Below are 23,425 nucleotides of genomic sequence, written 5' to 3'. Positions count from 1 at the left end.
TGGCCATAATTGTGATCATGAAACAGCTGAACTAGAATCTCTCCGGATAGGTGTGGGAGGGCTACGCATACTCTTCCTATCTAAAACCTTTTACTTAATTCCTTCTAATCTTTACTGTGCAAGTGACTGAGCACTTGAACAGGTTGCCCAGAGAGGTTGTGGAGTCTCCCTCTGTCCTGGTTTCAGTTAGGACAGAGTTAATTTTCCCTCATAGTAGCTGGTAGGGTGCTATGTTTTGGATTAGGATGAGAAGAGCGCTGATAACGTGCTGATGTTTTAATTGTTGCAGAGCAGTGTTTACACCAGGCCAAGGACTTTTTGGCTTCTCGCTCTGTCCTGCCAGCGAGCAGGCTGGGGGTGCAGCAGGAGCTGGGAGGGGACAGACCCAGGACAGCTGACCCAAACTGGCCAAAGGGGTATTCCATACCATCTGACGTCATGCTAAACAATATATAGGGGTGGCTGGCCGGGGTGGGGGCGCCGGCTGCTCGGGGATAGGCTGGGCATCGGTCAGCGGGTGGTGAGCAATTGCATTGTGCATCACTTGTTTTCTTACACATTATTATTATTAATACTATTATCATTATCACTATTATTATTATTATTGTTATTATTATATTTCTGTCTTAATAAACTGTCTTTATCTCAACTCACCGGCTTCACTTTCCCGTTTCTCTCCCCCATCCCAGAGAGGGAGGGGGGAGGGTGAGCGAACGGCTGTGTGGTGTTTAGCTGCCAGCCGGGTTAAACCACAACACCCTCCTTGGAGATCTTGAAAAGCCATCTGGACATGGTCCAGAGCAACCTGCTCTAGGTATCCCTGTTTGAGCAGGAGGGTTGGACCAGATGACTTCAAGAGGTCCTTTCCTACCTAAAACATTCTGTGGTTCTGTGAACTGACCATGGTATACAAAAAAATACTTCCATAACAGAGGTTTAGGTTATATGGATTGCATGTAAAATGATCTTTACAACAACAACTGTTCAAACCCAAACAGAGGGGCCACAACCTCCCCAGGCAGATGCCTAGACCAAAACAGACCTCCTGAGGACTGAAATTGCTGCCCAGACCCTCAGTTCCAGGGCAATACAGAATCTGGGAGTCCTCCTAGGAGGCTCTGAAGGCAGAAGTGGGTGTCATGGGTGCAAGTGTGCCCAGCTGGATGAACTTTTCAAACAGGATGCCATGTTACAAGAGGAGTTCAGTAGTCAACATAGCATCCAGGAATCCAAGCAAGAGATTGATAAATGGTATAGGCTTACACAAGCTGAGCAACAGTCTTGCCTTAAGTCCTGTCAAGGGGAAGGTAAGCTAGTTTCCAACCCTGAATCAACAAACGACTGACTCACGAGACCAGGGAGACTGCACCCTCATCTCTGCTTGGAGCAGGAGAAGGAGTCTCCCCCTTGCCCCTGAAGTGCCCCTACACAACAGATACAATACTCTGGGGCTTGAAAGGGAAGAGTGTGTGAGTAATGGTGTACTGGTCTTGGCTAAGACAGATTTTCCCCCTAGTAGCTGGTCAAGTGCTGTGTTTGGGATTTAGGATGACAATAATGTTGATAACACGCTGATGTTTTAATTGTTGCAGAGCAGTGCTTACACTAAGCCAAGGACTTTTCAGCTTCTCACACTGTCCTGCCCGTGGGCAGGCTAGGGGTGCATCAGGAGCTAGGAGGGGACAGACCCAGGACAGCTGACCCAAAGTGGCCAAAGGGGTATTCCATACCATCTGACGTCATGCTGAACAATTAATATGGGGGGCTGGCCAGGATGGGAGGACCAGCTGCTCAGGGATATGCTGGGCATTGGTCAGCGGGTGGTGAGCAACTGCATTGTGCATCACTTGTTTTGTACACATTATCAGTAGTAGTGCTATTATCATTATTATTATTATCCTTTATTTTCTGTCCTAATAAACTGTCTTTATCTCAACCCACAGGCTTCATTTTTTTCCTGATTCTCTCCCCCATCCCAGAGAGGGAGGGGGGAGGGTGAGCAAATGGCTGTGGTGCTTAGCTACCAGCCAGGTTAAACCATAACAAATGTAAAGACCTCGGAAAGGGCAACCATCCAAAGTTGGCCGAGTCAACCACCTGCATTAGAACCAGTGCCACAAAAAAGGCTCAAAGGGTGTTAGTAATTGGAGACTCCACACTAAGATGCACTGATGCACCCATTTGCCATCCAGATAATCTCTCCAGAGAGGTTTTCTGCCTGCCCAGAGATCCTGCATTTGTGATATTACAAAGAGGATACCAATCTTGGTGGGGCCAGAAGACTACCGCCCATTCCTACTCTTTCATGGAGGATCAAATGAGGCTGCAACAGAGACTCCAAAATATCAAAAGGGACTTGATGACCTTTGGAAAGATGTTGAAGGCATTGGGAGTGCAAGTAATGTTCTCCTCTGTCCTCCCAGATGGTGACTGGGACCCAAGAAGAAGGACCAAGTGAATGATTGGCTGTGCGGCTGGTGCTATGCTCAAAGTTTTGGGTTCTACAATCTTGGACACACTTCTGAGAGACTGGGCATGTTGACACCGGATGGAGCGCACCTGACCAGTTGGGGCAAGAGTGTTCTGGGCAGCAAGCTGGATGGGCTTATTAGCAGATCTTAAAACTAGATTCAGCAGGGGAAGGGGATGTATCTCTGAGTGATGAAAGAGAACCTGGGAACATTGTCACTTTAGGAAGCAACAGGGAAATACTTGTGAATTGTCCCAAAGGAATCAGGAAGGGTTCCTCTAAAAAGGTGATGTGACCGATATCCCAGCTAAAGTGCCTCTACACCAACACACACAGCACGGGAAACAAGCAGGAGACTTTGGAAACCATGGTGCAATTAGAAAATTGTGACCTAATTGCTCGCACAGAAATGTGGTGGGATGGATCACACAACTGGAACATTGGAATAGAGGGATTCAAGTTTTTCAGAAGAGACAGGAAGGGAAGGAAGGGCGGGGGTGTTGCCCTCTAAGTTGATTGGGAAGAGCTGCCTCTGAGAAACAGCCACAGACAGGTTGAGAGCTTGTGGGTGAAAGTTAAGGACTGGACAAATAAAGCACACCTTGTGGTTGGGGTCTACTACAGGCAGCCTGATCAAGGGGAGCCTGTGGATGAAGCATTCTTGCTTCAACTACAAGAAGCATCATGCTTGAAAGCTCTCATCCTGATGGGGGACTACAGCCACCTTGATGACTTCTGGAAAAGCTGCACAGCAGGCTGTAAGCAATCCAGGAGACTACTGGAGTGCATCAAGGATAACTTCCTGGTCCAGGTATTAGACAAACCATCCAGAGCAGAAGCATTACTGGACCTGTTGCTCACCATTGCAGATTAACTCATTGAAGAGGTTAAGACTGGAGGCAGACTGGGCTGCCTGACCATGGCAGACTGACCATGTCCTGGCTGAGTTTGTGATCTCAAGGAATAAGAGCAAAGAGCAAAGTCAGGATCCTGAACTTCTGAAGAGCAAACTTCCAGCTGTTTAAAGACCTAACAGATGAGATCCCATGGAACACTGTCCTTATGGACAAAGGAGCTGATCAGAGCTGGCAACTATTTAAAGACACTTCTTAGCGTGCAAGAGCACTACATCGCCATGGGTAAGAAATCAAGCAGGGAAGGCAGGAAATCAGCATGGCTGAGCAAGGACCTGCTGGTCAAATTGAGGCACAAGAAGGAAATGCACAGGCAGTGGAAGCAGGGACATGTGACCTGGGAAGGGTACAGGGATGTGAAGAGCAGGTTTGAGACCACATAATGAAACTGAACAGGTACAAGTCTATGGGGCCTGATGACATGCATCCCAGTGTCCTGAGGGAAGTGGCTGATGTAGTTGACAAGCCACTCTCCATCATATTTGAATAGTCCTGGCAGTCAGGTGAAGTCCCTGGTGACTGGAAAAAGGGAAACATCACTCCCATTCTTAAAAAGGGTAGAAAGGAAGACCTGGAGAGCTACAGACAGGTGAGCCTCACCTCTGTTCCTGGGAAGATCATGGAACAGATCCTCCTGGAAGCAATGTTAAGGTACACGCCTTAACCTCCTGGAGGTGAACTGAGAAAGCCAGCATGGCTTCACCGTGGCAACTCCAGCAGTCAGAGAATCATCATAGAATCATAGAATGGCTCAGGTTGGAAGGGACCTTGAAGATCATCTAGTTCCAACCCTCCTGCCATGGCGAGGGATGCCACCCACTAGATCAGGTTGCCCAGGGCCTCCTCCAACCTGGCCTTGAACACCTCCAGGGATGGGACATCCAAAACTTCTCAGAACAATGTGTTCCAGTGCCTCACCACCCTCTAAGTGAAGAATTTCCTCCAAACATCTACTCAAACTCTCCTCTCTTTTAGTTTAAAATCATACCCCCTTGTCCTGTCATTATCTGACTGAGCAAAAAGTTGCCCTCCATCTTTTTTACAAGCCCCCTTTAAATACTGAAAGGCTGCAATGAGGTCTCCCTGGAGCCTTCTCTTCTCCAGGGTGAACAACCCCAGCTCTCTCAGCCTTTCTTCATAGGAGAGGTGCTCCAGCCCTCTGATTATGGCCCTCCTCTGGGCCCCCTCAACAGATCAACATCCTTATTGTGCTTTGGTCCAATACTTGGATGCAGTACTCCAAGCTGGGCCTCACAAGGGCAGAGGAGAGGGGGAAATTAACCTCCCTCAACCTTTTGGCCACTCCTCTTTTGATGCAGCCCAGGATGCTGTTCGCCTTCTGGGATGCAAGTGCGCGCTGCTGGCTCTATCTGAGCTTTTCGTCTGCCAGAACCTGCAAGTCCTTCTCTGCAGGGCTGCTCTCAGTAAGTTCTTCACCCAGTCTGTACTCATGTCTGGGATTGCCCCAATCAGGACCTTCTCCTCATGAACCCATGTTGGCTGTGACCAAGGACCGCATTGACCTTCAGGTGAAATACAGGAATTCAGAAACTCAAAGTGTTTCATATACCACCTTTCCTTTGCATTTAGCCTTTCACTTTGAGCATGTTCTCAGATTCTGAATTGTCTAAAGCACACATGCAGCCCATGAACAGGAGAAGAGTTGCCTTTCTGTGCGAGTATTGCCATGGGGGTCGACAAGCCCCATGGTTGCTGATAACATCGGACTCTTAAGGATGAGACCATCAGGAAAGTAAAGAGTTGAGAATGAACAAAGAAGAGTGATTCAGGAGATGCCTTGTTGTCTCGGGTTGCTTGTTCTCCAGCCATGAAGGCGTGGAAGTTGCTGGGTGTTTGGTGTTGCCGGGCAAAGTTGTTGACCAGTGAATAGTTAGTGGAAAGGTACTGCTGTGCGGCGAATGTTATAGGAAGGGAGCCTGTCCTCAATAAGAGTGGAAGTTATTGTCATTAATAAAGAAGTTGAAGTTATTGATCCCTAAAGAACCCTGGTGTCTGTGTGGTCTTTACACCACAGCTTTCCAGTTGTTTTATAGACAGTCCTGTTATTAGGCATCTCTTGTCTTATGCTTTGATTAGCATCTTACTGTGGCAGTGTCAAAATCTTTGCAGAAGGGACTTAATGGATGAAACTGACTAAAGAAGTTGAGTAATGGTACAGTTTCCACTACGTGGCAGACTATTATGCATTGGAAAGTGGTGGCTATATCCTACTTAGCTTCACCGTCTAAATCCATGTTCTGTACTTGTAATACAGCCTTAATCATATTAGGATCCATAGAAACCACCACAACATAGACAACCTTTCAACATGGAAATTTATCACTGAGGAATAGACTACAAATTATATTCTTTTTAAGGAAGGAAAATTTCATTGAAATATTCTCCACAGTAACCCAGCACCCAAGTATAGTGGTGTTCGCTGCTTATTGAAACACTTAGGGTCAATAGCAATAGAAGAGCTCTTGAAAGGCACTTTGTGGGATGCTTAAGATTGGACATTAACACAAAATTAATGCTTCAGCTATGATCCTTATCAGCCAGGGATTTAGATCCTATTCCTGACTCAAGTTAACGTGTGGGAAAAAGAGGAGTCACTCTTCTACACAAGAATCAATGAATTTTCCAAGCTTCTTGTGTTGTCCTCTAGTGTACTCCAAATGTATTTACATCGGTGACATTTGAACTTTGTTTCTCATTAAATTTAAAATGTTAACAACAGTTTCATACCTCTTTTTTTACACTGTATCACAACGCAAAAGACATATTTAACCCAAATCATCACAGTAGCACTAATAAAATCCCTGATTTCTCTGAAGAGACTCAACTTCTATTTTCATTTTATTCTTTTAAAAATATCGCATTTTTGTCTTAGTCATTAAATTTTATATAGTAAAGAGACACTAGGTTATCTTTTCATGAAGGTCATATAGCATAAAACAAAATCAATAACTTTGTTTTATAACGTTTAGCCCTTTGCAAGAGCAAGCATAGCTAATTAATTTCTAGCATTTTTTTTGGCAGTAAACATTAGTACCTTGCAGACCTAAAAATTTATTATATACTCTGAAAAATTAAAAAAGAAAAAAAAAGACCTGTTCTTGCTCCTTTACTGAAATTACTTTGGAATTGCTTATCAGTATCAATAGAAGTATTTTGTTCTTGTACACTTGTAATGTAACTCCTATTTTTCACAAATGATAACCAATAAGCTTTTTTTTTTTCTTTTTTTTTTTTTTTTCCTATTACGTAACTGTAGAACACTAGGTATAATTCCTTGCTGCTGCTATGGTGCTGAACATTTCAAATATTGTAATAGAACTAAATTTTCAAAAGCAATTTAAGTTATTTAGGAATTTATATCCCATTTTCTAAAACGACTAGGCATTTGGCTGCAAAGAAAGTCAAATTGACTTGGGCTCCTCTGGCACTTAATCAGTTTATGGAAGCAATTAGATGATGTGGTTATCAGAAAGTCAGATACAAGGAAATGGTAACCCTGTCACTAAAATGATCTGAATTATGGATACTCATTCTGCAACTCATTTGTACATACAAGAATTTAAAGCAGTTTAACTGTAAATTCACACTTTGAATTAGTACAGATTAATTTTCCTGAGGCCCCTGGGCAAAAAAAAACCCAACCACCTACCTATGTTTCTTTCAAAAATCCTACCTATAACAACAATTTGTGTGTGCATTGATACGAACCATAATCTGTCAGTAATGTAACAAAAGATTTATGCAAATCTACATTGCAGGTATTTGGAACTATAAAAGGACTCTACACAAAACAGTAACTGTGTCTTATGGCCAAAAGGACACTGCATGGGCCCAGAAGGGATCTAGTGTCATTGCTATAACATGTAGATGTGGTTCAGACCACAGTCCTTGGTGCCAAGGACTGTTTTGTTTAGCTCTGTCATTGCGGCCAACGAGATTGCTGCAGCTACAGGTTGATTCTACACAAATTAACAGAGATTGTCAGATTTGCAATGACAGAGTGAAGACAGATACAGCTATGCTGGACTGGGCTGAGCAACTGCAACCAGGTTGCACCATGTACAGCAATGAGGTGGCTAAAGGGATGGCTTCTAACCCCGTAAATCTGACGTACACCATGTGCCAGAGGTGGAGATCCTCGGCACGAGCCTCTGCTGCCTTTCTAGACACTGTCACAGCTTAAACTTGAGAGTGTTGTGCCTCTGCTGATGACAACAACCGTTAAGAGTGATTGAACATGAAAGATCTGCAAGCACTTATTTTAGATCATATTTGAACTTTCTGTGAGTGATACCACAGGATATCTCAGTCTCTAAGACCCACTTAATGCTAGTTCCTGTCTTACTATCATAGCAAACACTGAATTTAGCAGAACAATCATTACAGCTGCAAGGCCTTACAAATCTACTACCAAGAACAGAAGGACAGTCTATAGAACGACCTACAGAAATATTTATATATTTTATATATATTGTATTTATATATATTTATATATTTATATATTAAATACATAATCAAGAAAAGAAGGACTAAGAAGAATCTCCATGTTTTATTGGATGTGGGGGGAAACAGTGACAAGAGATGAGGAAAAGGCTGAGGTACTTAATGCCTTCTTTGCCTCAGTCTTTAGCAGCAAGACCAGTTGTTTCTTTAAGAAGAAAAAAAAAAACAAAAAAACCAGAACCCAGCATCTTCCTTATTTCATTGGTGGTTGCTAGTTATTATTTACTCAGTCTAGACTTGGAGTTCTAAATGATCTTAGGTTTCCTTTAGCCTCTTTTCAGAATAATGCATAGGTCAGATGATTTGGCTCCTAACTCAGCTGGAAGTTAAAAAGAAACCAAAATATAGACCAATTCTTCCCAATTCAACACTTATCTGAAACAACAATTTCAAAGAAGAATATAAAGTTTTGCTCCCTGCTTCTCTCCACCCCCCGTTTACATAACTCATCACAAATCCTACAAGGATGCAGAGTATGAAGTTGTGTAAGTTTTGCTAGTTGTGATTTAACAGATGGCAGAAGAGATCCTGAGCTCCCATGCTTTCACAAGGCTATGCCTACACACCATGGTAGTGTAAGAGCATGTTTATTTTCTAACATTGTGAGCTCTATTTCACTTTCATTGATAAGGCATCTGGAATAGAAAAAGGGTAGGGCAAACAGCATGATATGAAGACATTTAAAATCCAACTTTCCTGAGCCTACCACTGCGCTAAACATAAGCCCAGGACAGAGGATTCCTAAAGTGCTAAATTAGAATTAAATAATAATACTAAAATCTCTGGAAAGTGTAGAAAGAAGGTGTCACACAATCCATGCTGTCATGCAATTATATTAGTTTTAAATTTCAGAGTATTTCTTAAATAAAGTGAATGTGTAAGTCTCGGTCATACAGAATAATCAGTTAGATCACAATTCGTGCATGTAGGAAGCTATTTTACCTAACCTCTTAAAATTCAGACCAACCTAACCTGAATATATTGCCTACATAAAAAAGCATTTGATTTGAGACAACAAACCCATACCTTATTAAAAAAACATTTTTTTTTCCTTCAGCAAACTACACATTTGGATAACTTACTATCATCATGAAGCACAATTTAATTTTAGGGGTTTTTGTTTTGTTTTGTCTGAGCCATGTTGATTAAATAAAATGATTTTCTAATTTCCTACGTGGTTTCAGTCTCCTAGAAGAATGGTTTCCAATATTCTAACTTGAATTTAGAAACTAAACCCTTTGCATTTCATGAAAGACAGACATCATTACACTGAAGTGCCACAGAGTAAAATTTGCAAAGGCAACAACCCTAAAGTTCAAGTTCATCACAATGAATGTTTTATTATTGTGTACTAGAGAAAACAAAGTCCTAGACATCCCAGCCATTTTATTTCATCACCGTCACTCAGGTCCAGCTTCGTTCATTTGCCAAATGGACTAAAAGCTGATAAAGAAAAAAAACCCTCTTATATTCTACTTCATTGCTGATTTGTTCCAACCCAGTTCATTACTGACAAAACTTGATGGCTGTTTGGTGTCACTGTGAAATACTTTGATGATGCTTATGAAAGCAATGCCATGCTCATCAAGCACGGCATTGCTAGTTGGTCGAGGGAAGTGATTATCCCTCTCTACTCTGCGCTGGTGCGACCTCACCTCGAGTACTGTGTGCAGGAAAGTAGTGGAGAAGGGCTACTAAGATGGTGAAGGGCCTAGAGGGAAAGATGTACGAGGAGAGGCTGAGGTCACTTGGTCTGTTCAGCCTGGAAAAGAGGAGGCTGAGGGGAGACCACACTGCGGTCTACAGCTCCCTCATGAGGGGGAACGGAGGGGCAGGTGCTGATCTCTTCTCTAGTGACCAGCGATAGGACCTGAGGGAATTGTGTGAAGCTGTGGCAGGGAAGGTTCATGCAAGATATCAGGAAAAGGTTCTTCACTGAGAGGGTTGTCACACACTGGAACACGCTCCACAGGGACATAGTCATGACACCAAGCCTGTCAGAGTTTAAGAAGCGTTTGGACTGTCTGAATTTTTCGGTAGACCTGGCACCTGTGTGGTGCCAGGAGTTGGACTCGATGATCCTCGTGGGTCTCTTCCAACTCGGGATATTCTGTGATTCTATGATTCTATGAATTGTCAGTTGTCCACATCTCACCAAAGTGCTATCAGAAACTTGAATTCATCTCAGCAGAGACCCCTGTTATATGATCAAGACACTGATGAACACAAACTGTTTTCTGCCTGTACTATAAAACGCTGGTGGCATCTACAGTGATATTAAAGGAACTCAAAAGATGCGATACTTCAGGTACAGAAAGCTTCCCTAAAGCATAAAACTGAAGAAAAATTACTGATGTTGATCTCCATTTAGCTGTATTCCCCATTTTATTCTTCAAATTAACTCTTCCCTCAATAAGAGAATATATTAAATACTTCATATTTTTGACAGATAAAACAGTCCACTTCTGTGTTTATGTGTGCCTGCCCCTAACCTCTACCCACATCTGCAGGAAGAAGGTTGATGCCATTGAACTTCCACTGCAAGAGGTCTGCCTACCAAATGCAACAGGAAATGATCATTACAGTCATCCTGACACAGTTATTTTCAGTAATACAACTGCTGTAGGTAGAGCCTGCACACTGTTTATGTGCATTCTGAAATGGCTTACAATAAAGCAACTTTGGACTTCTAACTTATCAATGAGATTTACTCTAGTCTTCTGGAGGCTTAAATTATCTTGACAGGAACCATCACCTGGAGAGTGGGTTGAGTGAATGAAATAGCCTACCAGAGAGCCATGGCAGGGTGACAGCAATGCTGGGGAACGCAGTACTGTGTTACCTCCATAGTAAACAAGCAGCACAACTCTGATTCATAATGTTGGCAGGAGGTACAATTCAATGCTGGACCTGGTAAAGAGAGCATAGTTGGATGAACTCCATCTTCCCCCGGTTTAGATATTTAAAAGTTAAAAGTAAGCATCCTCAGATAGCGATTCATCTGACAAATCCTCAGTGCCTATATAGGATGAAATACATTAGACATTATTGAAAGCAAAATTTTTAGGCCCCGGTGTCACATGAATGTGGCAAAATTTGTAGGTTTTCCCCCAGAGAACCCAGGACACAGCATTCTCCAAAGGAATCACTACCTTAACTAGGTTTACTTGTAATGCCTAGCTCTATGTAAGGGAGAAGCAATCTTAATTCATCTGACAAAAATCACACACTCCAAAGAGTATGATATTAATAAGACAGTGTGGATCTTTTGGATTAGGCTTAAAACCAAGCTTTTTACTTTATGTAGGTCCTACATCTCTTGCAGGGACGGAAAAAGATCCCTCAAAGCATACACAGATTATGAAATTGTCAGCTCTATTCAAGATGCATTCTAGAAAAAAGAAAAACAACAACCAAACAAACAAAAAAAAAACAACTTTGATGAAAGATATTGTCCTGGTTCCAGTTAGGACAGAGTTAATTTTCCCTCATAGTAGCTGGTAGGGTGCTATGTTTTGGATTAGGATGAGAAGAGCGCTGATAACATGCTGATGTTTTAATTGTTGCAGAGCAGTGTTTACACCAGGCCAAGGACTTTTCGGCTTCTCGCTCTGTCCTGCCAGCGAGCAGGCTGGGGGTGCAGCAGGAGCTGGGAGGGGACAGACCCAGGACAGTTGACCCAAACTGGCCAAAGGGGTATTCCATACCATCTGACGTCATGCTAAACAATATATAGGGGTGGCTGGCCGGGGTGCGGGGCCGGGCTGCTCGGGGATAGGCTGGGCATCGGTCAGCGGGTGGTGAGCAATTGCATTGTGCATCACTTGTTTTCTTACACATTATTATTATTAATACTATTATCATTATCACTATTATTACTATTATTGTTATTATTATTTTTCTGTCTTAATAAACTGTCTTTATCTCAACTCACTGGCTTCACTTTCCCGTTTCTCTCCCCCATCCCAGAGAGGGAGGGGGGAGGGTGAGCGAACGGCTGTGTGGTGTTTAGCTGCCAGCCGGGTTAAACCACAAGAGCCCTTTTGGCGCCCAACGTGGGGCACGAAGGGTTGAGATATCGACAAATTTGACCAGAGTGTGTTAAACTAAAATTGGTATAAGTATTGGACCTGCTTAATAGTTGCTAGTCACGATGTTGATTGCCTTAATCTCCAGTCTGCTGTACCTGTATTCCAAATTGAGTTTTATAGTGCGTTACTTTCTGTATGTGCTCCCTGTTGCACTGTTTATCCTTTCCGGGCCCTGGTTTAAGATTGTTATGGTACTGTGCGGTGTAACAATGGCTTATGAAATGATGAAATACCTGGTCACGACTTTAACCTGGTATTTGTACTCAGCACTGACGTCGACTCTATACTTTGGAACCCATATCTCGGAAACTATTAGCAATTACACCTGTTGCCTGTTTTCGTTAGGGAGCCAATCTGTGAAGGGGACAGGGGAAGACATGCTTCCCTACCTGTTCACTCTCCCTTTCTCCTTCACCACCACCCTCTTATCCCCCGAGCTAGTTACGGTGGTTCTCCGAGATGTTGAATATCCTTGGGATACTCAGACCAGCCTGCTCTTGTTGTTATGTCTCCTGAATGCGCTTCAGGTTTTGTTGAGGGTTAAACAACTACTTAGGAATCTCATCCGGAGATCTGTCTTGAGGCGGGATAGTTGCAAGTGGCAGGGAGTGTGGGAGGATATGGGCAGGTTTCTAGAGCAGTGGTCACCTCCAGTGTTTTGGACATTCACCCCTGAACAACTGCAAAATCCTAAAAAGCTGGCAGAATGCTTGAAAAAAAGGTGTCATGACTCTGGCAGTTCCAAAGTGACACAAATCACTGTAGCGTGCTGGGGTCTGGCTTGTGCCTATCGAGCTGCAATTGATGCTACTAGCAACCTAGCTCCAGCTCCAGCTCCTGCAGCCACTCCAGTTCCAGCTCCTGCAGCCGCTCCAGCTCCTGCAGCCACTCCAGCTCCAGCTCCTGCAGCCGCTCCAGCTCCTGCAGCTACTCCAGCTCCAGCTCCTGCAGCCGCTCCAGCTCCAGCTCCTGCAGCCACTCCAGTTCCAGCTCCTGCAGCCGCTCCAGCTCCTGCAGACACTCCAGCTCCAGCTCCTGCAGCCGCTCCAGCTCCAGCTCCTGCAGCTGCTCCAGCTCCAGCTCCTGCAGCCGCTCCAGCTCCTGCAGCCGCTCCAGCTCCAGCTCCTGCAGCCGCTCCAGCCCCTGCAGCCGCTCCAGCTCCAGCTCCTGCAGCCGCTCCAGCCCCTGCAGCTGCTCCAGCTCCAGCTCCTGCAGCCGCTCCAGCTCCTGCAGCCGCTCCAGCTCCAGCTCCCGCAGCCACTCCAGCCCCTGCAGCAGCTCCAGCTCCTGCAGCTGCTCCCACTCCTGTGTCTGGGTCAGAGAAACGAGCTGTAGCAGTGCAAGTTGACCCCGCAGAGGGTATTCCAACCCCTGTGGCAGACCCTGTGGCTGGGTTAGAGAAACGAGCTGTAGCAGTGCAAGTTGCCCCTGTAGACAAGGTGAAAAAATGGTATAGAGGCGCAGGTCGTTTAGAACGCAGACAGTCTTCTGCTAAGTCTGGGCATAGTGAAGACGAGGCTGGGCCATCAAAGGTGCAGGAGACTGAAGATGAGGATGAGGATGTCGAAAAATCAACAGTAACTACCCGGACTCTATACCAGCGTGAGCTACGAGATGTGCGAAAAGATTTTGGTCGCTGTATAGGCGAGCAGCTTGTCACCTGGCTGCTCCGGTGCTGGGACACGGGAGCCAATTATGTGGAATTAGAGGGCAAGGAAGCCAGGCGGCTGGGATCCCTTGCTAGGGATGCATGCATTGACAAAGCAATTGGAGATGGAGCACAATCTCGCAGCCTCTGGAGGCGTCTCCTGTCAGCTGTGCAGGAAAGGTATCCCTTCAAGGAAGAACTTGTATGTCTACCAGGCAAATGGACCACCATGGAGAAGGGAATTCAGTACCTGAGGGAATTGGCCGTACGGGAAGTAATTTATAAGGACCTAGACGACGCACAAACATCCACAGATCCAGATGCAGTCCGGTGTACACTACCCATGTGGCGGAAGTTTGTACGGAGTGCACCATCATCATATGCCAGCTCATTGGCAATACTAGCCTGGAAAGCGGAGGAGAATCCCACAGTGAATGAAGTGACTAAAATACTCCGGCAGTACAAAGGAAATCTCTCCTCTTCCCTACAGGCCTGTGTCTCGGCTGTGGAGAAACTCTCTGAAGAGGTCCACCAACTTAAAGAGAATTTATCTTCCCCTCCACCTGAACGAACCAGTGTCCACCAGCTAAAAGAGAATGCTTTGGAGAAACTTTCTGAAAAGATCCACCAACTTGAAGAAAGATTATCTTCCCCTTCACCTGAACTAACCAGTGTCCACCAGCTAAAAGAGAATACTTTGGACAAACTTTCTGAAAAGATCCACCAACTTGAAGAGAGATTATTTTCCTCCCCACCTGTACAAACCAGTGTCTCAGCTATTAGGGGTAAACGTTCATCCATGCAAGGAAGACAATATGGTGGGCACACACACCGCGCCACCCTGTGGTTTTACCTACGTGACCATAGAGAGGACATGAGAAAATGGGATGGAAAATCTACTGCGACCCTAGAGGCACGGGTACGTGAATTGCAAAGGAAAACAATTGGGAAAAAGGAGTTCTCTGAAAAGTTTGCTGCTCCAACTTCCAGCAGGCACTCCTTTAAACACAGAAACGAAGATTCTGACCAGGACTAGAGGGGCCCTGCCTCCAGCCAGGGGGAGGAAAGGGACAATCGAGTTTATTGGACTGTGTGGATTCGATGGCCTGACACGTCAGACGCACAGACGTATAAGGCTTTAGTAGACACCGGTGCACAATGTACTCTAATGCCATCAAGCTATAAAGGGCCAGAGCCCATCTGTATTTATGGTGTGACGGGGGGATCCCAGCAGTTAACTGTATTGGAGGCTGAAGTGAGTCTAACCGGTAATGAGTGGCAAAAGCACCGTATTGTGACTGGCCCAGATGCTCCGTGCATCCTTGACATAGACTATCTTAGAAGAGGATATTTCAAGGACCCAAAAGGGTTCCGCTGGGCTTTTGGCATAGCTGCCTTGGAGACAGAGGACATTAAACAGTTGTCTACCTTGCCTGGTCTCTCAGAGGACCCTTCTGTTGTGGGGTTGCTGAGGGTTGAAGAACAGCAAGTGCCGATCGCTACCACAACTGTGCACCGGCGGCAATATCGCACCAACCGAGACTCCCTGAGTCCCATCCATAAGCTAATTCGTCAACTGGAGAGCCAAGGAGTGATCAGCAAGACTCATTCACCTTTTAATAGTCCTATATGGCCAGTGCGAAAGTCTAATGGTGAGTGGAGACTAACAGTGGACTATCGTGGCCTGAACGAAGTCACGCCACCACTGAGTGCTGCAGTGCCGGACATGCTAGAACTCCAGTATGAACTGGAATCAAAGGCAGCCAAGTGGTATGCCACAACTGATATCGCTAATGCATTTTTCTCCATCCCTCTAGCAGCAGAGTGCAGGCCACAGTTTGCTTTCACTTGGAGGGGAGTCCAATATACTTGGAATCGGCTGCCCCAGGGGTGGAAACACAGCCCTACCATTTGCCATGGACTGATCCAGTCTGCGCTGGAGCAGGGGGAAGCTCCTGAACACCTGCAGTACATCGATGACATCATTGTGTGGGGTGACACAGCACAGGAAGTTTTCGAGAAAGGGAAGAAAATAGTCCAAATCCTTCTGAAGGCCGGTTTTGCCATAAAACAGAATAAAGTTAAAGGACCTGCATGAGAGATCCAGTTTTTAGGAATAAAATGGCAAGATGGACGCCGTCAAATCCCAATGGATGTGATCAACAAGATAACAGCTATGTCTCCACCAACTAGCAAAAAAGAAACACAAACTTTCCTAGGTGTCGTGGGGTTTTGGAGAATGCATATTCCAAATTACAGTCTGATTGTAAACCCGCTCTACCAAGTAACCCGTAAGAAGAATGCTTTTGAATGGGGCCCTGAGCAACGACAAGCCTTTGAACAAATTAAGCAGGAAATAGTTCATGCAGTAGCCCTCGGGCCAGTCCGAACAGGACCAGATGTAAAGAATGTGCTCTACACCGCAGCCGGGGAGAATGGTCCCGCCTGGAGCCTCTGGCAGAAAGAACCTTGGGAAACTCGAGGTCGACCCCTGGGGTTTTGGAGTCGGGGATACAGAGGATCTGAGGCCCGCTATACTCCAACGGAAAAGGAGATATTGGCAGCATATGAAGGAGTTCGATCTGCTTCGGAAGTGGTCGGTACTGAAGCGCAGCTCCTCCTGGCACCCCGACTGCCGGTACTAGGCTGGATGTTCAAAGGAAGGGTCCCCTCTACACATCATGCAACTGATGCTACATGGAGCAAGTGGGTTGCACTGATTACTCAGCGGGCTCGAATAGGAAACCCCAGTCGCCCAGGAATCTTGGAGGTGATTATGGACTGGCCAGAAGGCAAATACTTTGGGATATCATCAGAGGAGGAGGTGGTTCGTGCTGAAGAAGCCCCACTGTACAACAAGCTACCGGAAAATTAGAAGAAATATGCCTTGTTCACTGACGGGTCCTGTCGTATTGTGGGAAAGCATCGGAGATGGAAAGCTGCTGTATGGAGTCCTATACGACGAGTTGCAGAAGCTGCTGAGGGAGAAGGTGAATCGAGTCAGTTTGCAGAAGTGAAAGCCATTCAGCTGGCTTTAGATATTGCTGAACGAGAAAAGTGGCCAGTTCTCTATCTCTATACTGATTCATGGATGGTAGCAAATGCCCTGTGGGGGTGGTTACAGCAATGGAAGCAGAACAACTGGCAGCGCAGGGGCAAGCCCATCTGGGCTGCGGCATTGTGGCAAGATATTGCTGCCCGGGTAGAGAACCTGGTTGTAAAGGTACGCCACGAAGATGCTCATGTGCCCAAGAATCGGGCTACTGAAGAACATCAAAACAACCAGCAGGTGGATCAGGCTGCTAAGATTGAAGTGGCTCAGGTGGACCTGGACTGGCAACATAAAGGTGAATTATCTATAGCCCGATGGGCCCATGACACCTCAGGCCATCAAGGTAGAGATGCAACCTACAGATGGGCTCGTGATCGAGGGGTGGACCTGACCATGGACACTATAGCACAGGTTATTCATGACTGTGAAACATGTGCTGCAATCAAGCAAGCCAAACGGTCAAAACCTCTTTGGTATGGAGGACGATGGCTGAAATATAAATATGGAGAGGCCTGGCAGATTGATTACATCACACTCCCTCAAACCCGCAACGGCAAGCGCCACGTACTTACAATGGTGGAAGCAACCACCGGATGGCTGGAAACATATCCGGTGCCCCATGCCACCGCCCGGAACACTATCCTGGGCCTTGAAAAGCAAGTCCTATGGCGACATGGCACCCCAGAAGAATTGAGTCAGACAACGGGACTCATTTCCGAAACAACCTTATAGACACTTGGGCCAAAGAACATGGTATTGAGTGGGTGTATCACATCCCCTATCATGCACCAGCCTCTGGAAAAGTTGAACGATACAATGGACTGTTGAAGACTACACTGAAAGCAATGGGTGCTGGGACATTCAAAAATTGGGATACACATTTGGCAAAGGCCACCTGGTTAGTCAATACCAGGGGATCTGCCAACCGAGCTGGACCTGCCCAATCAAACCTGTTACGCACTGTAGAAGGGGATAAAGTTCCTGTAGTGCACGTAAGAAACATGCTGGGTAAAACAGTCCGGGCTACTCCTGCCTCGGGAAAAGGCAAACCCATTCGTGGAATTGCTTTTGCTCAGGGACCTGGATGCACTTGGTGGGTAATGCAAAAGAATGGGGAGGTCCGGTGTGTACCTCAAGGGGATTTGATACTGGGTGAGAATAGCCCATGAGTTGAATTGTAGTATGTTAATTATTATATAATACTGTATGTCATCACTACCATGATTGCTATATATCATAGATGAAAATGGTGATTAATTAGAATGTATTGGAAAGAGTGTAACCTGAGCATGACATAAATGGTATGGAATAAGGGGTGGATATCTGTCCTGGTTCCAGTTAGGACAGAGTTAATTTTCCCTCATAGTAGCTGGTAGGGTGCTATGTTTTGGATTAGGATGAGAAGAGCACTGATAACATGCTGATGTTTTAATTGTTGCAGAGCAGTGTTTACACCAGGCCAAGGACTTTTCGGCTTCTCGCTCTGTCCTGCCAGCGAGCAGGCTGGGGGTGCAGCAGGAGCTGGGAGGGGACAGACCCAGGACAGCTGACCCAAACTGGCCAAAGGGGTATTCCATACCATCTGACGTCATGCTAAACAATATATAGGGGTGGCTGGCCGGGGTGCGGGGCCGGGCTGCTCGGGGATAGGCTGGGCATCGGTCAGCGGGTGGTGAGCAATTGCATTGTGCATCACTTGTTTTCTTACACATTATTATTATTAATACTATTATCATTATCACTATTATTACTATTATTGTTATTATTATTTTTCTGTCTTAATAAACTGTCTTTATCTCAACTCACCGGCTTCACTTTCCCGTTTCTCTCCCCCATCCCAGAGAGGGAGGGGGGAGGGTGAGCGAACGGCTGTGTGGTGTTTAGCTGCCAGCCGGGTTAAACCACAAGAGCCCTTTTGGCGCCCAACGTGGGGCACGAAGGGTTGAGATATCGACAAATTTGACCAGAGTGTGTTAAACTAAAATTGGTATAAGTATTGGACCTGCTTAATAGTTGCTAGTCACGATGTTGATTGCCTTAATCTCCAGTCTGCTGTACCTGTATTCCAAATTGAGTTTTATAGTGCGTTACTTTCTGTATGTGCTCCCTGTTGCACTGTTTATCCTTTCCGGGCCCTGGTTTAAGATTGTTATGGTACTGTGCGGTGTAACAATGGCTTATGAAATGATGAAATACCTGGTCACGACTTTAACCTGGTATTTGTACTCAGCACTGACGTCGACTCTATACTTTGGAACCCATATCTCGGAAACTATTAGCAATTACACCTGTTGCCTGTTTTCGTTAGGGAGCCAATCTGTGAAGGGGACAGGGGAAGACATGCTTCCCTACCTGTTCACTCTCCCTTTCTCCTTCACCACCACCCTCTTATCCCCCGAGCTAGTTACGGTGGTTCTCCGAGATGTTGAATATCCTTGGGATACTCAGACCAGCCTGCTCTTGTTGTTATGTCTCCTGAATGCGCTTCAGGTTTTGTTGAGGGTTAAACAACTACTTAGGAATCTCATCCGGAGATCTGTCTTGAGGCGGGATAGTTGCAAGTGGCAGGGAGTGTGGGAGGATATGGGCAGGTTTCTAGAGCAGTGGTCACCTCCAGTGTTTTGGACATTCACCCCTGAACAACTGCAAAATCCTAAAAAGCTGGCAGAATGCTTGAAAAAAAGGTGTCATGACTCTGGCAGTTCCAAAGTGACACAAATCACTGTAGCGTGCTGGGGTCTGGCTTGTGCCTATCGAGCTGCAATTGATGCTACTAGCAACCTAGCTCCAGCTCCAGCTCCTGCAGCCACTCCAGTTCCAGCTCCTGCAGCCGCTCCAGCTCCTGCAGCCACTCCAGCTCCAGCTCCTGCAGCCGCTCCAGCTCCTGCAGCTACTCCAGCTCCAGCTCCTGCAGCCGCTCCAGCTCCAGCTCCTGCAGCCACTCCAGTTCCAGCTCCTGCAGCCGCTCCAGCTCCTGCAGACACTCCAGCTCCAGCTCCTGCAGCCGCTCCAGCTCCAGCTCCTGCAGCTGCTCCAGCTCCAGCTCCTGCAGCCGCTCCAGCTCCTGCAGCCGCTCCAGCTCCAGCCCCTGCAGCCGCTCCAGCCCCTGCAGCCGCTCCAGCTCCAGCTCCAGCTCCTGCAGCCGCTCCAGCCCCTGCAGCCGCTCCAGCTCCAGCTCCTGCAGCCGCTCCAGCCCCTGCAGCTGCTCCAGCTCCAGCTCCTGCAGCCGCTCCAGCTCCTGCAGCCGCTCCAGCTCCAGCTCCCGCAGCCACTCCAGCCCCTGCAGCAGCTCCAGCTCCTGCAGCTGCTCCCACTCCTGTGTCTGGGTCAGAGAAACGAGCTGTAGCAGTGCAAGTTGACCCCGCAGAGGGTATTCCAACCCCTGTGGCAGACCCTGTGGCTGGGTTAGAGAAACGAGCTGTAGCAGTGCAAGTTGCCCCTGTAGACAAGGTGAAAAAATGGTATAGAGGCTCAGGTCGTTTAGAACGCAGACAGTCTTCTGCTAAGTCTGGGCATAGTGAAGACGAGGCTGGGCCATCAAAGGTGCAGGAGACTGAAGATGAGGATGAGGATGTCGAAAAATCAACAGTAACTACCCGGACTCTATACCAGCGTGAGCTACGAGATGTGCGAAAAGATTTTGGTCGCTGTATAGGCGAGCAGCTTGTCACCTGGCTGCTCCGGTGCTGGGACACGGGAGCCAATTATGTGGAATTAGAGGGCAAGGAAGCCAGGCGGCTGGGATCCCTTGCTAGGGATGCATGCATTGACAAAGCAATTGGAGATGGAGCACAATCTCGCAGCCTCTGGAGGCGTCTCCTGTCAGCTGTGCAGGAAAGGTATCCCTTCAAGGAAGAACTTGTATGTCTACCAGGCAAATGGACCACCATGGAGAAGGGAATTCAGTACCTGAGGGAATTGGCCGTACGGGAAGTAATTTATAAGGACCTAGACGACGCACAAACATCCACAGATCCAGATGCAGTCCGGTGTACACTACCCATGTGGCGGAAGTTTGTACGGAGTGCACCATCATCATATGCCAGCTCATTGGCAATACTAGCCTGGAAAGCGGAGGAGAATCCCACAGTGAATGAAGTGACTAAAATACTCCGGCAGTACAAAGGAAATCTCTCCTCTTCCCTACAGGCCTGTGTCTCAGCTGTGGAGAAACTCTCTGAAGAGGTCCACCAACTTAAAGAGAATTTATCTTCCCCTCCACCTGAACGAACCAGTGTCCACCAGCTAAAAGAGAATGCTTTGGAGAAACTTTCTGAAAAGATCCACCAACTTGAAGAAAGATTATCTTCCCCTTCACCTGAACTAACCAGTGTCCACCAGCTAAAAGAGAATACTTTGGACAAACTTTCTGAAAAGATCCACCAACTTGAAGAGAGATTATTTTCCTCCCCACCTGTACAAACCAGTGTCTCAGCTATTAGGGGTAAACGTTCATCCATGCAAGGAAGACAATATGGTGGGCACACACACCGCGCCACCCTGTGGTTTTACCTACGTGACCATAGAGAGGACATGAGAAAATGGGATGGAAAATCTACTGCGACCCTAGAGGCACGGGTACGTGAATTGCAAAGGAAAACAATTGGGAAAAAGGAGTTCTCTGAAAAGTTTGCTGCTCCAACTTCCAGCAGGCAGTCCTTTAAACACAGAAACGAAGATTCTGACCAGGACTAGAGGGGCCCTGCCTCCAGCCAGGGGGAGGAAAGGGACAATCGAGTTTATTGGACTGTGTGGATTCGATGGCCTGGCACGTCAGACGCACAGACGTATAAGGCTTTAGTAGACACCGGTGCACAATGTACTCTAATGCCATCAAGCTATAAAGGGCCAGAGCCCATCTGTATTTATGGTGTGACGGGGGGATCCCAGCAGTTAACTGTATTGGAGGCTGAAGTGAGTCTAACCGGTAATGAGTGGCAAAAGCACCGTATTGTGACTGGCCCAGATGCTCCGTGCATCCTTGACATAGACTATCTTAGAAGAGGATATTTCAAGGACCCAAAAGGGTTCCGCTGGGCTTTTGGCATAGCTGCCTTGGAGACAGAGGACATTAAACAGTTGTCTACCTTGCCTGGTCTCTCAGAGGACCCTTCTGTTGTGGGGTTGCTGAGGGTTGAAGAACAGCAAGTGCCGATCGCTACCACAACTGTGCACCGGCGGCAATATCGCACCAACCGAGACTCCCTGAGTCCCATCCATAAGCTAATTCGTCAACTGGAGAGCCAAGGAGTGATCAGCAAGACTCATTCACCTTTTAATAGTCCTATATGGCCAGTGCGAAAGTCTAATGGTGAGTGGAGACTAACAGTGGACTATCGTGGCCTGAACGAAGTCACGCCACCACTGAGTGCTGCAGTGCCGGACATGCTAGAACTCCAGTATGAACTGGAATCAAAGGCAGCCAAGTGGTATGCCACAATTGATATCGCTAATGCATTTTTCTCCATCCCTCTAGCAGCAGAGTGCAGGCCACAGTTTGCTTTCACTTGGAGGGGAGTCCAATATACTTGGAATCGGCTGCCCCAGGGGTGGAAACACAGCCCTACCATTTGCCATGGACTGATCCAGTCTGCGCTGGAGCAGGGGGAAGCTCCTGAACACCTGCAGTACATCGATGACATCATTGTGTGGGGTGACACAGCACAGGAAGTTTTCGAGAAAGGGAAGAAAATAGTCCAAATCCTTCTGAAGGCCGGTTTTGCCATAAAACAGAATAAAGTTAAAGGACCTGCATGAGAGATCCAGTTTTTAGGAATAAAATGGCAAGATGGACGTCGTCAAATCCCAATGGATGTGATCAACAAGATAACAGCTATGTCTCCACCAACTAGCAAAAAAGAAACACAAACTTTCCTAGGTGTCGTGGGGTTTTGGAGAATGCATATTCCAAATTACAGTCTGATTGTAAACCCGCTCTACCAAGTAACCCGTAAGAAGAATGCTTTTGAATGGGGCCCTGAGCAACGACAAGCCTTTGAACAAATTAAGCAGGAAATAGTTCATGCAGTAGCCCTCGGGCCAGTCCGAACAGGACCAGATGTAAAGAATGTGCTCTACACCGCAGCCGGGGAGAATGGTCCCACCTGGAGCCTCTGGCAGAAAGAACCTGGGGAAACTCGAGGTCGACCCCTGGGGTTTTGGAGTCGGGGATACAGAGGATCTGAGGCCCGCTATACTCCAACGGAAAAGGAGATATTGGCAGCATATGAAGGAGTTCGATCTGCTTCGGAAGTGGTCGGTACTGAAGCGCAGCTCCTCCTGGCACCCCGACTGCCGGTACAAGGCTGGATGTTCAAAGGAAGGGTCCCCTCTACACATCATGCAACTGATGCTACATGGAGCAAGTGGGTTGCACTGATTACTCAGCGGGCTCGAATAGGAAACCCCAGTCGCCCAGGAATCTTGGAGGTTGATTATGGACTGGCCAGAAGGCAAATACTTTGGGATATCATCAGAGGAGGAGGTGGTTCGTGCTGAAGAAGCCCCACTGTACAACAAGCTACCGGAAAATTAGAAGAAATATGCCTTGTTCACTGACGGGTCCTGTCGTATTGTGGGAAAGCATCGGAGATGGAAAGCTGCTGTATGGAGTCCTATACGACGAGTTGCAGAAGCTGCTGAGGGAGAAGGTGAATCGAGTCAGTTTGCAGAAGTGAAAGCCATTCAGCTGGCTTTAGATATTGCTGAACGAGAAAAGTGGCCAGT

General features: G+C 46.7%; 1 protein-coding gene across 8 annotated transcripts in view; it reads right to left on the bottom strand.

Moving 5' to 3' along the window:
* Nucleotides 1–23,425, bottom strand: part of LOC308184948 (homer protein homolog 1-like) — a 163,671-nt gene that overhangs the window by 43,499 nt on the left and 96,747 nt on the right. Inside the window, exon 5 of one of the 8 annotated variants that reach the window (XR_013943055.1) lies at nucleotides 10,698–10,818. The exons of the other annotated variants lie outside the window; for them this stretch is intronic. The gene's annotated coding sequence lies outside the window, so the exon portion shown is untranslated. The remainder of the gene's footprint in view (nucleotides 1–10,697; nucleotides 10,819–23,425) is intronic. 8 annotated transcript variants of the gene reach the window in all.

Source organism: Anser brachyrhynchus (genome assembly GCF_964034855.1).
Source record: "Anser brachyrhynchus genome assembly, chromosome: W".
In the NCBI taxonomy this organism is placed as follows: domain Eukaryota; kingdom Metazoa; phylum Chordata; class Aves; order Anseriformes; family Anatidae; genus Anser; species Anser brachyrhynchus.
This window is presented reverse-complemented; position numbering and strand designations above follow the sequence as displayed.